General features: G+C 40.3%; 1 protein-coding gene across 4 annotated transcripts in view; it reads left to right on the plus strand.

Annotated features, from left to right (window-relative positions):
- Window positions 1-761: 761 nt before the first annotated feature.
- Window positions 762-17099, plus strand: part of YEATS2 (YEATS domain containing 2) — a 114149-nt gene continuing 97811 nt past the window's right edge. For 2 of the 4 annotated variants that reach the window (XM_025913583.2, XM_086674849.1), the window contains exon 1: window positions 762-952. The gene's annotated coding sequence lies outside the window, so the exon portion shown is untranslated. Of the gene's footprint in view, window positions 953-993; window positions 1146-11416; window positions 11525-17099 lie in introns of those variants that run through there. The other 2 variants (XM_086674847.1, XM_086674846.1) reach the window with 2 other exon arrangements.

Here is a 17099-nt window from a genome sequence, read left to right on the forward strand (position 1 = left end):
AACTCTTTAAAACATTTTTATTAAACATTAAAAATTGATAACATATGTAAAGTATAAAAAATTTTATAGGAAACTCTCTCTAAACTTATCACTCAGCTCCAGTGGTAAATCTTTACATAGTGACTTGAACAGATTGAAGGGGAACAGAAACAGATCCCTGGACACCGGTTGGGCGGCTACAGCAGTCTTGGGCAGGAGATGATGGGGTCTGGGGTAGGGCGGTACAGGGAGAAAGAAAAAGGTGGGCTCCAAAGATATTTAGCAGGTAAACTGGACTTGACGGATTGTCACTCACTAGTTGTGTAAACTAGTTAAATCCCAACCTTTTGGAGCCCCAATTTCTGCATCTGTATCATAGGTTAGTAGTAACTATTGTTATTTGTATCCCTAGCACCTAGCACAAAGCTTGGTACAAGATGATACACATACACAAATCATAGCTACTGTTACTACTGTAGAAGCTTCATATATGCCGGCAGAAGGAATATTCTGTCAAACTTGAGGCTGGAACTTGCCATCTTCTAGGGAGGAAAATGATAAATGATGATGGTGCCTTTGCCAGAACCAACATCCATACTCCCCAGGCAGTGCGGCAGCACCGGCCGGGATCAGAGTCTGGGCCACCGCCAACCACAGCTCCAGCCCTGCCAGCCTCGGCCCCAGCACCAGCTGGAGCCCTGGCCCCGCCCACATCTCTGCAAGTTCCGCCCCCGGGGCCGCGCGCGCGCGCGCGCCGCCGCCGCGCGCGTCCCGCCCCGCCCCTGCTGCTGACGTGCGGGGCCGAAAGGGAGGGACGGGCGGGCTCCGCCGAGCCTTGTGCTTCCGCGGGCTCTGGGGTCGCTGGGGCCTCGTGGCGGGGCGGCTCCGCGGAGCTTCGCTCGCTTTCGCACCTTCCTCGTGTCCTCTCGCGGCGCCCAGCGGGCCCTGCGCTTCGGCGGGAGACCCGGAAAGGGTGAGTGTTGGCGGGAGCGGGTTCCGGCCGGCCGGGCGCGCGCTCCGCTCTCCCGGGCATTGTCTGGGCGGGGGCGGCGCGGGCACGTGCGCTCCCCTCCCCCACCCGGCTGGCCGCGCGGTCCCGGGCGGAGCGGATGGGGGAGCGAGTGACTGCGGATAGAAGAGGACCGGAGGGGCAGGCTGGTTCCGCGGTGAGTGTGTCTGTCGGAGGAGTCTTCGAAGCGGCAACCTGGAATTTGGCTGTGTGGGGGGTCCTTTTCTAAGGGGCACAGTGCTCTCTGCGGGGATGGGGGTCCCTTGAGCCCCAGTGGCCGGAGCTTTCAGGATGTTAAGCTTGGTGGCCTGTGATGGGATCGGAACTGAGATTTGGCTCCGGTACCAGCAAGTTGTGGATCTACCGACAAGAACGGTGAAATCTACCTCCAACCTGTCGCCATCCTTACCGCCCCCCTCCCTTGTGAAGGAGGAGTGGGATTTAAAAAGGTTGGAGGATCTTCCAGGGATATGCCCGAGTTAAAGCACCAGATGTGTGAGACAGTGCGAGGTTAGAGTGGAAAGCTTGGGAAAGTGAGTACTTGGAAGAAAGACTGGTTCGGTGGGTTGTGGCCAGATTGCAGAAGACAATGAATGAGGTTTAGCTCATAATCTTTTTTTCTGTTGTGAGTGTAATTATGTTATAAAATAGAAAGTAGAGGAGGAAAATATCACCGATAATCCCATAGCCCTGACACATCATTCTTACAGTGTTTGCTAGTATTTTCATCTAAGCTTGTAACAGTTACAGTTAGAGTTTACCTACAATTTTCCATTTTCTTTTTTCCTTAAGGTGTAAAAATGCGATGTAATACACAGTATTCAACAATATCATTTCCTCTTAATAAGCAAGTATTCATCATAGAAAAGTTTAAAAATACAAGCGAAATGAGGAAGAGTATTCATAGTTTTACTGCCTAGAGATGTTATTGTATATTTTTGGTTGTGTATATTCTTTCAAAGATAGGAGCAGATAATGCCCTGATTAGGAATTTAGTTTTCATAGGAATCCTTTGAAAGTTTTAAGAAGGCAGGTAGCATAATATGACTGCTATGTGGAGGAAGAGGGCAAGAGTGGGGAGCTGGGAGATCAGTTAGGATGCTGTTTGCAGTACCTTGGACTAGGTCCATGGCAGGGATGAAGAGTAGAAAGATTTGAAAATATTTTGGAGGTAGAATGAACAAGACTTGGAAGTGGATTGATGAGGGAATGGGAGAATTCTTTGCTTTTTAAAATATATATATATCTATTTTTTAATTAAGTAAACTCTGTGCCCTACGTGGGGCTTGAACTCATGACCCTGAGAGATCGAGTCGCATGCCCTACCAACTACTCACTGAGCCAGCTGCATTCCCTGAGAATTCTTTGCTTTTTGGTATTTGTTTTGAGCAACTATGATAAATGGTGGCATTTACTGAGAGGGAGAAGAATGGAACAGAAGTTTGAGGTGGGAAAAATCATGAGATCTATTTTGGGTGTATTAAATGTGAGATTCATATCAGTTGTGAAGTTGGTAGTTGAGGAAGCAATTGGGTGAACAGGTTTTGATCTCATGGAAGAGAGAGCCAAGAGCTGTTAGATAAAAATTTGGAGTACTCAGTACATAGATGATATCGAAAGGTATAGACTGTATGAGATCACCAAGGTAAAAAGTATAGATAGAGAAGTGAAAATTGGCACTTGGTCCCCCCAATACTTCAAGATGTAGTAGAGGAAGAAGATTGAACACAGGACGGAAGAAATAGCCAGTGAGGTTGGTGGTGGTGGGGGGGAGGTAGGTAGGGGAGCAAAAGACTGGTGTGATGGAAACCAAGAAAAATAAGTTCACAGAAGACAGAGAATTGGTCCATCCTTGCTTCTGAGATGTTTAATTGGTTTTGGAGGTTGTTGGTTTGGTCACTGGTATTACTTTTTTTTTTTTTTTTTTTTAATTTTTAAGTAATCTCCACACTCAGCGTGGGGCTTGACTCACAACCCAGAGATCAAGAGTCTCATGCTTCACTGACTGAACCAGCCAGGCACCCCTGGTCGTTGGTATTATTATTTTTTAAACGTTTATTTGTTTTTGAGAGAGAGAGCATACATATTGCAAGCGGGGGATGGTCAAAGAGAGGGGGACAGGATCCCAAGCTGGCTCTGCACTGACAGCAGCGAGCCCGGTGTGGGGCTGGAACTGACAAACCGCAAGATCATGACCTGAGCTGAAGTCAGATATGTTCAACCGACTGAGCCACCCACACCCCCCCTTTGTCATTGGTATTATTATCCAGTGTTCTAGAAGTAGGAGGTGGAAACTAGATTGGAATAATTGATTGCAGCTGGAGTAAGTGAAGATAATGAGTGTGAATTACAAAAACCTGGGCCTTCTTCAAGATGCCTTATTTCCATCTCCACAACTAAATTCGATAGGTGAAAAATGGTGTCTTGTTTAGTATTTCATTCCTTGATTACTAGTGTGTTTGAAAAATTTTTCACATATATTGGTCATTGGTGAATTTCTCTTTCTGTCCTGTGTGTATCTTTTTGTGTTTATCACTTTTGGGAATTGATTGTCAAGAGTTCTTTTAGATATTGAAAACATGTAGTTTTACGTAGAGCTTGCAGAATTTCCCCCTTAAGTATTTTTCCTTTCTGGGAATAAATGAGTTTATTATATATGCTCCATCAGGAGAGACATCTCTGATCCCAAGTTAATACATGGTTAACTTCTATATATGCTTTTTTTTTTCAATTGTAAAATACACATAGCCTAAAATTTACTACCTTAACCATTTTTAAGTGTGCAGTTCAGTGGTATTAAATCCATTTGTAACAGTGTGCAACTATCACCACCATCCATCTCCATCACTCTTTTCATCTTGTAAAACTGAAAATCTATACCCATTAAACAATAACTCCCCATTCCTCCTTTCTTCTAGTCCCTATAGCAGCCGCCATTCTTTCTGTCTTTGTGATTGATTTTGACTACATTAACTACCTCATGTAAGTAGAATCATACAGTATTTGTCTTTTTCTGATGGGTTTATTTCACTTAGCGTAATGCCCTCAAGATTCATCCATGTTGTAGCATATGTCAGAATTTCCTTCCTTTAAAAAAAAATTACATATTTTAATTAATTAAATCATTTTTATTTTTTTTAAGTAGCCTCCATGCGCAGCATTGGAGCCCAATATGGGGCTGAACTCAGGACCCCTGAGATCAAGACCTGGCCACTTAACTGACTGAGGCCACTCAGGTTCCCCTATTTTAACTAATTTTTATTCCACTTGACATACAGTGTTATATTAGTTTCAGGTGTAGGGTATAGTGATTCAACAATTCCATACATCACCGTGCTCATCAGGACTAGTGACTCCTTAATCCCTATCACCTACTTCACTCATCCCCTCACCTCCTCCCCTCTGGTAACCATCAGTTTGTTCTGTATAGTTAAGGGTCTGTTTCTTGGTTTGTCTCTCTCTTCCTCTCTTCCCCTTTGCTCATTTGTTTCTTAACAGTTTCACATGAGTGAAATCATAGGGTATTTGCCTTTCTTTGGCTTATTTCACTTAGCATAATAACCTCCAGGTCCATCCATGTCCTTGCAAATGGAAAGATTTTATTCTTTTTTATGGCTGAATAATATTCCATTGTGTTTATATATATCACATTTTCTTCATTCATCAGTGGACATGGGCTGCTTCCATATCTTGGCTATTATAAATAATTCTTCTATAAACATAGGGGCACGTGTTTCCCTTTGAATCAGTGTTTTTCTTTTAGTAAAGAACTTCCCTTTTTTAAGGCTGAATAATATTCCAGTGTATGTCTATATCCCATTTTATTTCCCCATTCATCTGTCGATGAACACTTGGGTTGCTTCCATCTTTTGGCTCTTATAAATAATGCTGCTAAGAACATGGGTATACAGATACCTCTTCAAGGTCCTGCTTTTAGTTCTTTTGGTTTGTATATACCAGGGGTGGAATTGTTGGATCATACAGTAATGCTATTGTTAGTTTTTTGTCGAACTGCCGCACTTTTCCATAGTGGCTTGCACGTATATTCGTATATTCCCACCAACATTGTACAAGGGTTCCAGTTTCTTCACATTCTTGCTGACACTTGTTTTCTGGGGTTTTTTTGTTTGTTTGTTTGTTTGTTTGTTTGTTTTTGATAGCCATCCTAATGGGTGTGAGGTAATAATCTCACTGAGGTTTTGATTTGTACTTTTTTCCCTAATATTAGTGATGTTGAGCATCTTTTCATGTGCTTATTGGGCATTTGTATACCTTTGGAGAAATGTTTATTCAAATCTTGTCTATTTTAAGTCAAGTTTTTGTTGCTTTGAGTTTTACTAGTTCTCTCTATATATTCTGGATATTGATCCCTTATTGAATGTATGATTTGCAAATATTTTAGCTTTCTGTGAATTGTCTTTTTACTCTGTTGATAGTGTCTTTTGATGCACAAAATTTTTAAATTTTCATGAAGCCCAGTTTATCTTTTTTTTTTTTTTAAACCTGTGCTTTTGGTGTCATATCTAAGAAATCTTTGGCAATCCAATGTTGTGAAGCTTTTAACAGTTCTGTTGTTTTAAGTCTTATATTTAAACCTTTGATCCATTCTGAGTTAATTTTTGTATGTGTTGTTAAGGGTCTGACTTCATTCTTTCACGTGTAGATATTCAGTTTTCCCAGCACCATTTGTGGAAAAGACTATTCTTTCTCCATAGAATGGTCTTGGTACGCTTGTCAAAAATCATTTGACCATATATGCAAGGCTTTGTTTCTGGGCTCTCTTCTCCATTGGTCTGTTTATTTCTGTTTATGGCAGTACCAAACTGTTTTGATTACTGTAGCTTCTAGTAAGTTTTGAAATCAGGAGTGACTTCTTCAGTTTTGTTCAAGATTGTTTTGGTCAGGGTCCCTTGAAATTCCATATGAATTTCAGGATGGGTTTTTCTATTTCTGCGGAAAATGTCATTGGGATTGTGATAGGGATTGCATTGAATCTGTAGATGGCTTTGGGTAGTACTGAGTTTGAAACAGTATTTTTCAATCCATAAACATGAGATATGTTTCCATTCAGTTGTGTTGTATTTAATTTCTTTCAGCAATGTTTTGTAGTTTTCATTGTATTACTCTTCGACTTCCTTGGTTAATTCCTAAGTACAGTTGGCCCTTGAACAACATGGGTTTGAATTGTGCAGATCCACTTATATGTGGACTTCTTTGGATACAGTATAGTACTGTAAATGTGTTTTCCCTTCATGATTTTCTTAGTTTTTTCTCTAGTTTATTTTATTGTGAGAATACAGCATATAATACTTATACAAAATATTTGTTAATTGTTAATGTTATCGGTAAGGCTTCTGGTCAACAGTTGGCTGTTAGTAGTTGAGTTTTGGGGGAGTCAAAAGTTATACATGGATTTGACTGTGTGGGGGTTGGTGCCCCCAATGCCTGCATTGTTCAAGGTTCAACTGTATTTTATTCATTTTGATGCTGTTATAAATGGAATTGTTTTTGTAATTTACTTTGCAGATTTTTTAGTGAGTATAGAAATGCAGCTGATTTTTGTGTGTTGACTTAGTATCCTGACGTTTTGCTGAATTAATTTATTACAGTTTTTTTTTGTGGAATATTTAGGGTTTTTACATATAAGAGCATATCCCTCCATATTAAAACCCTTCGTATTCATTCATTGGATGCACTATAATTTGCCATCCACTACTACCAATTTTTTATTATAAAATATACAGGAAGAGGAGAACTAACACTTAAACTATAGATCTGTAAGTGCAGCTCACATATGAGAGTAAATTGAGAGCAGTTTCTTAGGATAGATTTCTCAGAAAGAGGATTCTCTTATTTAACCAGAGATTTTTATTTGAATTTTCACTGCCAATCCTTAAATTCACCCCCATCTCCCTACCTTTAATCCTGGCCCCCTTTTATCCTGTTTTCCACACTGCTACCAAGTGGTGGCTGCTACCAAGTGTTTTCCACACTGCTACCAAGTGGTGGGTACATTTTTCCCTCAGAAAACAAGGCTTATGAAGCAAATTGTGCCTGTAACATCTGTTTTGTGGGAGTTAGGAAAAAAAAGTTTCTGAAGGCTGGAGTGCATTTCATGGATGAGTTGGAATTTAATTGGATTTCTTGAAAGTCGAATAGCATTTCTGTAAGCAAGAGAGAAGGTAGAGGTGAATATGAATCCATTGAAAGGTAATTGTGAGATGTTCAGGCATGCGAACTTTGATGACTGCAGACAAAGAGAGGTAGAACTAGTTCTCCAGCCAAGGATTGTTTATTCTGTTTATCTGAAGAACGAACTGTGGGGGTGCATGGGGATGGGGGAGATGTGTTATGTGTTGGTAATAAAGGCTGAGGGTGAGGAGAATGCCAAGGGGAGTTACTCTTGATTTGTATGTTTTTAGTCATTGAGTTAATGAATACATTGGTGATTGTTCTCTATTTTGTTTATAAAAAATTAGTTTGAGGGTACATATATTTTTTAAAATTGACATATTCACTTAATGTAAAATTCACCATTTTAAAGTGTATAATTTAATGGTTTTTAGTATATTTACAAGGTTGTGCAACCATTACTACCATCTAATTCCAAAGTATTTCCATCACCCCAGAAAGAAACCCCGTACCTATTAGCAGTCAGTCCTTGTTCCCTCTCCCCTCATCCCCTGGCAACCACACTGAGTCTATGGATTTGCCTGTTTCTGTACATTCATATAAATAGAATCCTATAACACATTGCCTTTAGTATTTGGCTTCTTTCACTTAACATGATACATTCAGTCTGTCTGTGATATAGCATGTGTCAGTCAGTACCTCATTATTTTGCTTAGTAATACTCTCCTGTCTGAATATACCCCATTATGTTTGTCCAGGCATCAATCCATGGATATTGGGTTGTTTATACTTTTTCGCTATTGTGAATAATGCTATTATGAACATTTAGGTGTAACTTTTTGTGTGAACATGTGTTTCCAGTTCTCTTGGATATATACCTAAGAATGGAGTTGCTAGGTCATATAGTAAATCTGTTTAACTTAAAAAAAAAATTTTTTTTTAAGTTTATTTATTTTTAGAGAGAGAGTGCAGGAGGAGCAGGGAGAATCCCAAGCAGGGCATGGAGCCCCATGTGGGGCTGGAACTCATGAACCATGAGATGACCTGAGCTGAAATCAAGAGTGGACATCTGACTGACTGAGCCACCAAGGCACCCCACTTTTTTTTTTTTTTTTTAAGTTTAGGTTTTATTGTTTTTGTTTTGAGTTATCTCTACACCCGATGTGGGGCTCAAACTCATGACCTGAAATCAAGAGTTGCATGTCCTTCCAGGTGAGCCTGCCAGACACCCCAGTTCTGTTTAACTTCTTCAGGAACTGCCAAACTTTTCCACAGCAGCTGTACCATTTTACATTTCCACCCACAGTGAATGAGGGATCTCATTGTTTATACTTTATGTGTGTTTCTGGCAGACTGTATTCGAAAGTTGTATGTTTTTAAACTGTCATTGAGGTACAATTGGCATCTACAGACTGCACAAAATGTGTAATTTGGGAAGGTTCAACTTATTTATACACCTGTGAAACCATCACCACAATCAAGATCGTAAACATGTATCATCCCACAAATTTTCTTTTTTAAATGTTTATTTGTTTATTTTGAGAGACAGGGAGAGTGTGTGTGTGAGCAGGGGAGCTTCCTAATGCATGATGTGAGCATTAGTCTTCCTAATGTTGATTACCCAACTGATGGCTCTGCCCCTTTGTAAATGCACATATAGCATGCACTCATGTACTTGGGGAAGGATAATCTGTAAATAGATTTTTGTTTAAGGTTAATATATATTGGGTTTGTCTTTTTTTTTTTTTTTTTAACGTTTTATTTATTTTTGAGACAGGGAGAGACAGAGCATGAACAGGGGAGGGTCAGAGAGAGGGAGACACAGAATCTGAAACAGGCTCCAGGCTCTGAGCTGTCAGCACAGAGCCTGATGCGGGGCTTGAACTCACGGACCGCGAGATCATGACCTGAGCCGAAGTCGGCCTCTTAACCAACTGAGCCACCCAGGCGCCCCTGGGTTTGTCTTTTTTAAGATTTTATTTTTTAATTTTTTTTTTTTTACATTTATTTATTTTTTGAGAGACAGAGACTAGAGCACAAGTGGGGGCGGGGCAGAGAGAGAATGAGACACAGAATCAGAAGCGGGCTCCAGGCTCCAAGCTGTCAGCACAGAGCCCAACACAGGGCTCAAACTCACAAACCGTGAGATCATGACCTGAGCCGAAGCTGGACGCTTAACTGACTGAGCCACCCAGGTGCCCCAAGATTTTATTTTGTTTAAGTAATTTCTACACCCATTGTGGGGCTTGAACCTACAATTCCAATATCAAGAATTGTATGCTCCACTGACTGAGCCAGTGAGGTACGCCATCATTGTTATTTTTTTTTTTAATGTTTTTATTTATTTTTGAGACAGAGAGAGACAGAGTATGAGCAGGGGAGGGGCAGAGAGAGAGGAAGACACAGAATCTGAAGCAGGCTCCAGGCTCTGAGCTGTCAGCACAGAGCCCGATGCGGGGCTCGAACTCATGGACTGTGAGATCATGACCTGAGCTGAAGTCGGACACCCAACCGACTGAGCCACCCAGGCGCCCCATCATTGTTATTTTTTATAATGACTTTTGAGATCTAATTCACATACTGTAAAATTCACTGTTTACAGTGTAAAACTCTGTGTTTTTTCTTTTAGTAGATTCACAAAGTTGTGCAGCCATCATTATATCTGGTTCCAGAAAATTTTTATCAGTAGGTAGATTTTTATAAATAGATAGTTTTTTAGACTAGAGAGTGTTGATTTAAAGAAAAAACCAGTTTCTAAAAAATGTCCCCTTTTTAAGTTGCTTGTTTCCTTTTAAGAATCTCAGCTTTAGGGGCGCCTGGGTGGCTCAGTCGGTTGAGCGGCCGACTTCGGCTCGGGTCATGATCTCGCAGTCCGTGGGTTCGAGCCCCGCGTCGGGCTCTGTGCTGACAGCTCGGAGCCTGGAGCCTGTTTCGGATTCTGTGTCTCCCTCTCTCTGACCCTCCCCCATTCATGCTCTGTCTCTCTCTGTCTCAAAAATAAATAAACATTAAAAAAAAATTTTTAAAAAAGATTCTCAGCTTCACATGGAAAAGCATGAGACTTATCCCCGTAGAATGTGTTGTCGTTGTCCATTTGAAAACTCCAGTGAAAAATCCCTACTTAGTGAAGTGTGCAAGATTTGGCTCAGTTTATGTATTCTCAGTGACTGTGTCCAAGAGTTTGACACAATCTTGATCTGGTCCAGTCCCTTCCTTTTTCAACCTGGAATTGTAGACCAGCTTTGTTTCCTTTTGCTTCTTTTGGAAAAAAAACTTTTAGGGCTTCACAATTGAAACAGGATTCTCATATGAAATCAGCTATCATTTCAGACTATTCCAGTGATCTTTGTCTGAAAGTGACACCAGGGAAGTCATTGGAAGGTTATGTACCCTCCCTTGTTTCTTTCTCTCTCTTTTTTTTTTTTTTTTTTTAAGTTTATGTATTCAAGCAGTCTCCAACCAACTGTGTACTCGAACCCATGACTCTGAGATCACGAGTTACGTGCTTCTCCAACTGGGCCAACCAGGTACCCCTATATGGTGTCTCCCTTCTGTCAACTTAAGAATTTGCTTTAAGTATCTCAAAACCTTTAAACAGCTCATGTAGGTCACTCTGTCCAGAGAAAGTGTATGTTGAAGTCCTGGAGTAAAGGAAGGGTAAAGCTTCCTAAGGCCAGCTCTCCAGTTGTTGCACTAATGGATAGAAGCAGTGGCATGGATACTTTAGAATAGTTGTTTTATTCTAGATTTTCTTTCACGTTGCTTTGCACATTGGAGACCAAGTATTGGCCTGCATGAATCCTGGGGCTGACCTTTATAGCAACTTATATGGTCTTTAGCAATTTCATTTATTTTTTTTTTTTTTTTTTTTTAAATTTTTTTTTCAACGTTTATTTATTTTTGGGACAGAGAGAGACAGAGCATGAATGGGGGAGGGGCAGAGAGAGAGGGAGACACAGAATCGGAAACAGGCTCCAGGCTCTGAGCCATCAGCCCAGAGCCCGACGCGGGGCTCGAACTCACAGACCGTGAGATCGTGACCTGGCTGAAGTCGGACGCTTAACCGACTGCGCCACCCAGGCGCCCCAGCAATTTCATTTATTAATGGAAAGCATGTGTTTTTGACCTGGAAATATATAATACTTAAATAATATAATTTTTTTTGAGCTCAGCTATCTAGCTTTTCCATTTTGCTCAGCTCTTTACATGTCATACTGGGAGATATCCCTGGGCACAAGATCATGTTCCAGGGACTTTTTTTCTTTCTTTTTTTTTTTTTTTTTTTTTTTTAAATAGGCTTCGTGCCGAGTGTGAGAGCCCAACACAGCACTTGAACTCATGATCCTGAAATCAAGACCTGAACTGAGATCAAGAGTCAGATGCTTAACTCACTGAGCCAGCCAGGTGACCCTTATACTGGGAATAGCCCATGCCAGTATGATGCGATGAACTGACTTCCCATCAGCTCCCCACCATTCTGGTCCAGTGTAAAATTGTGATCGTTTTTACTTAAAAGACCTTCCCCCCTGCCCCCATACCAGATGAGTTGAAGAAACAGTAATTATGTTGACCAAGAAATGAGAGTGTATTCAAATGGTCTTGTGTAAAAGATCTTAGAACAATTAGGATACGGAATTTTTGTCAGTACCAACTTAAAATCAGAACCGAATCTTCTCCCTTTTAGATTTCCCTTGATCTGAGTCTTTCGTATAAGCTACTTCAGATTGCTTGTATTGTGAGAAAAAAAAAAAAGCATGATTTTGGGGAGAAAATTATTTGTGTATATTTTCAGTTACCTTTGTCAGTGAGAGATGACAGTTCTATGACTAAACTTCAGAAGAAAAAATTTAAGTTGACATTGAAATATATTTTGATTTTTAAGTTTATTTTTTTAGCACCCAACATGGGGATCGAACTCATGACCCCAAGATATGAGTTGCATGCTCTTCTAACTGAGCCAGCCAGATGCCCCTTTATTTTGATTTTTTTGATAAGACTTCTTTATGCAAATGATTTTTCTCAGTATAGCCTTTTTTTTTTTTTTTTTTTTTTTTTTAAATTTTAGAATCTTAAGCAGGCTCCATGCTCAGTGCAGAGCCTGATGAGGTGCCCTATCCCACAACCCTGGGATCATGACCTGAGGCAAAGTCAGGAGTTGGGTGTTCAACTGACTGAGCCACCCAGGTGCTCCTAAAAGCTGCTATATTTAATTCCCAATATATAATTTATGAAATGGATCATATATATTTGGATTACTGAAAGTTAGTGGCATTAATATATTCCTAAAGGTTCAACATTAGACATGTGCATTGCAAATCATCTTGCTTCTGAATCTCCTAAATACTTTGTTTATTGCTGGTAATGAAAGCTTCTAGGGGTGCCTGGGTAGCTCAGCTAAGCGTCTCACTTTTGATTTTGGCTCAGGTCATGATCTCACAGGTTCATGAGATCCAGCCCTGCCTTGGGCTCTACACTTATAGCGTGGAACCTGTTTGGGATTGTCTCTCTCCCTCTCTCTGCCCCAACCCTTGGCTCATGTGGGTGTGCACGAGCACTCTCTCTCAAATGTTAAAAAAAATAAATAAATAAGTCGGGGCACCTGGGTGGCTCAGTCGGTTGAGCATCCAGCTTCGGCTCAGGTCATGATCTCACGGTTGGTGAGTTCGAGCCCGATGTCGAGCCCCATGTCGAGCCCCACGTCGGGCCCTGTGTTGACAGCTCAGAGCCTGGAGCCTGCTGTGGATTCTGTGTCTCTCTCTCTGCCCCTCCCCTGCTCATGCTCTTCCCTATCTCGAAAGTAAATAAACACTAAAAAAAAATTTAAAAAAATAATAAGTCTAGTTATTTTTCTATTTTTTATTTTTTATTTTTTATTTTTATTTATTTTTTTTCAACGTTTATTTATTTTTGGGACAGAGAGAGACAGAGCATGAACGGGGGAGGGGCAGAGAGAGAGGGAGACACAGAATCGGAAACAGGCTCCAGGCTCTGAGCCATCAGCCCAGAGCCTGACGCAGGGCTCGAACTCACGGACCGCGAGATGGTGACCTGGCTGAAGTCGGATGCTTAACCGACTGCACCACCCAGGCGCCCCATATTTTTCTATTTTTTAAATACCCTGCTGGATTGGATTTGTGTCTGTGTTCACAAATGAAAACTGGTCTGTCATTTTTCGCTGCTGATGCCTTTGACCACATCTTCTTAGGTTTAGAAATATTATGTTCTCTTTGTTGCTAACTTTAAAATACTCTTATTTTAATTTTCTCTTTGAGCCATGAGTTATTTAGAAGAGTATCTTGTTGGGGCGCCTGGGTGGCTCAGTTGGTTAAGCATCCGACTCTTGGGTTCGGATCAAGTCATGATCTCATGATTCGTGAGTGCATGCCTCACACTGGGCTCTGTGCTGGCAGCGCGGAGCCCACTTAGGATTCTCTCTTTCCCTCTCTCTGTCCCTCTCCTGATTGTGCGCTCACTCATTCTCGCTCTCTCTCTCTTTCTCTCAAAAAATAAACAAACTTAGAAGAGTATCTTGTTCTCCGTATCATAGTGAGTTCTTGTTAATGATTTCCTATTTAATTTTGTTAGGATCAGAGAATATGGCTGTAACATTTCCATGTTTTTAACATTTATTCATTTTTGAGAGACAGAGCATGAGCGGGGAAGGGGCAGAGGGAGAGGGAGACACAGAATCTGAAGCAGGCTCCAGGCTCTGAGCTGTCAGCACAGAGCCCGATGTGGGGCTTGAACTCATGAACTGTGAGATCATGACCTGAGCTGAAGTCGGACACTCAACTGACTGAGCCACCCAGGTGCCCCATAACATTTCCATGTTTTGTAATAATTGTGACTTTCTTTATGTTCTATCTTATGATTCAATTTCAATGAATTTTTACAGATATTTTAAACAGTATTCTCTGTTGTGTTCAGAACTGTATGTAGCTGTTAAATCTGGCTTGTAAATTGCATTATCTGTATACTCTGTATTTTTATCTGGTGTTTTCTTGATCTTTTAAATTTCTGAGAGACATATGTTCTGATTATTTTGTAATGATTGTGATTTTTCTTAAATTGTCCTTGTACTTCAGGTTTATTTTGTATGTTTTGATGTTTGATGTCTAGTTTATGACATTTTTGTGATTGTGTTCTTTAGTAGTAACATAATCTTTATTATATTAAATGTTTTTTTGCCTTAAATGATCCTATTTGTTATTAACCATGCCATGCCAGCTATCTCTTCATCTGGATGTGCTTGCGTATAATAAATTTGCACATCCCTTTATTTTTAAAATTTAGCTATAATACCTTTGGAAATGTAGCATTATCAAATAGATTTGTAAGTATTAGGCAAGAGTGATAAAAGTTACTGAAGGCTGGTAGGTATGTTCCCTTGGGTATTCATATTTTGGCATTATATTTAAGTTATACCTTTATTTATTTAGCAAATAATTTATTGTGAGCTTCCAGGAACTTTGGAAGGAGAACATGGGGAAAGCTGTGTTGAATAGTATGATTAAGGAAGGCCTTTGATAAGGTGGGCATTTGAGCCTGAGATCTAGTGAAGCTAACCCGGGGAAAGAGCATTCCAGGTAGAGGGAGCCTGAAGTCCAAAAACCCTAAGGAGGGGCACCTGGCTGGCTCAGTCAATAGAGCATGTGATTATTTCAGGGTTGTGAGTTCAAGCCCCATGTTGGGTGTAGAGCTTACTTAAAAAGAAGCCTGGGTGGCTCAGTTGGTTAAGCGTCCCACTTAGGCTCAGGTCATGATTTCATGATTGGTGAGTTCGAGCCCCGTGTTGGCTCTGTGCTGACATTGTGGAGCCTGGAGCCTGCTTCAGATTCTGTGTCTCCCTCTCTCTCTGCCCCTCCCCCCTCATGCTCTGTCTCTCTCTCTCTCTCTCTCTCTGTCTCTCTGTCTCTCTCTCTTAAAAATAAATGTAAAAAAATTAAAAAAACAAACAAAACCGAAACCAAAAACCCTAAGAAAAGATGGAGGTGTATTTGAGGAACAGAAAGAAAACCAGTGTGTCTTGATGCTAATGGTGAAGGATGGTGAGGGAGGTAGGGCCCAATTCATGTAAGATCTTGTAGGTCATAGTAAGGAGTGTGATTTTATTCTAAGTGTTGTGGGAAGCCACTGGAAGGTTTTGAGCAGGGGATGACATGATTAGATAAATATTTTTATAGCCCTTTTGTAAATTGAGCTGTAATTTATATACAGTGAAATGCACAGATTTTAAGTATACAGTTGGGTGAATTTTCACATTGCTTATGCCCATGCAACCCATACTCTTATTAAGATAAAAAATTTTCTCTTACACCAGGAAGTTCCTTTATTATTCCACCCAGTCAGTCCCCACCACCAGCACCTGAACAGCTACTCTCTTTTCTTTCACCATAGATTAGTTTGTTCTAGAACTTCGTATAAGTGGAATCATTCACATGTGTACTCTTGTGTCTGGCTTCTTTTACTTGCCAAGATGATTTTGAGATTCATTTCTGTTCTTGCTTAGATCAGGAGTTCATTGGGTATACACAATTTGTTTATCCATTCTCCTTTTTTTTTTTTTTTTAAGTAATCTATATGCCCAACATGGGGCTTGAAATCACAGCCCCAAGATTAAGAGTTGCATGCTGTATTGGGCCACCTGGGTGGCTCAGTCAGTTGAGCATCCGACTTCGGCTCAGGTCATGATCTCGCGGTCTGTGAGTTTGAGCCCCGTGTCGGGCTCTGTGCTGGCAGCTTAGAGCCTCGGGCCTGCTTCAGATTCTGTGTCTCCCTCTCTCTCTGCCCTTCCCCTGCTTATTCTCTGTCTCTGTCTCTCTCTGTCAAAAATAAATAAACATTAAAAAAAAAAGTTGCATGCTGTATTGATTGAGCCAGCCAGGTGCCCCTCCAATTTTTTTCCCCGTTTTGTTTTTTACAGACATTTTCAAATGTTTCTTTGGCTAATAGAGAAGAATGGATTGTAGATTCTCTCTTTCAGATATTTAATAAAGAAACATTGGTTGTCTTGTTTACAAAGGGGAAAACATTTTGTTTGAAATGAAGAATTTAGAAAGGATAGGGCCAAAGAATGATAAAGTCATTATTAACATCTTAGAAACATCTGTCTGTATGGAATCAGGTAGAAAATGATTGTACTGCTCCTCCCTGGCTCCCCTTTTAAATCAGATGCGAAAAGTTGGCCTTGAGTGAGCACAAAATTCAGGGTTCTGATGAGATTCAAATGCATGAGGATCATAGAATTTTATATTGAGAAGATACCTCACAAAGTACATTGCAAATTTTTCAAGGACCTTATTTATAAGATTTTACTCCTTTCCCCAGAATTGGTCACATCTTGTAAAATTATTTGCAAGACAGGATTGTAGGACTGGGTATACTCTGACATAAGAACTAAGATCTTTTACTAAGAATTTCTGGTGACTGTATTACATAATTGTATTTTTAATTATACAGTTTCATTTTAAAATTATTTTTTCTTTCATATTTAAAGATAGAACATTACCAGGTTTAGTTTTGCTTTTGGTCTTTAACTTTTTTTCAAGAACTCAGACTTGTTATTTGAACAGTTATGATAGGGTAGTTTTGCTTTCTTACATTGTATGTAGGGGAAAATATGTATTTTTTTTTTTTAAGTTTAAATGACAACATTTACTTTGTGTGTGTATATATATATGTATATATATTTTTAAGTTTATTTTGAAAGAGAGTGTGTGTGTAGAAGTGGGGGAGGGGTAAAGAGAGAGGGAGAGAGAGAATCTCAAGCAGTCTCTGTGCTGTCAGTGTAGACCCTGACGTGGGGCTTGATCTCATGAACCCTGAGATCATGACTTGAGCTGAAATCAAGAGTTGGGTGCTTAACCGATTGAGCCACCTAGATCCCCACTTTTTTTTTTTTTTTTTTAATGTAAGCTTTACCCTCAATGTGGGGCTTGAACTCAACTCCAGGATCATGAGTCACATGTTCTACCAACCG

The sequence above is a fragment of the Puma concolor genome, chromosome C2 (assembly GCF_028749965.1).
Source record: "Puma concolor isolate L17-30 chromosome C2, mPumCon1.1.hap2, whole genome shotgun sequence".
NCBI lineage: Eukaryota > Metazoa > Chordata > Mammalia > Carnivora > Felidae > Puma > Puma concolor.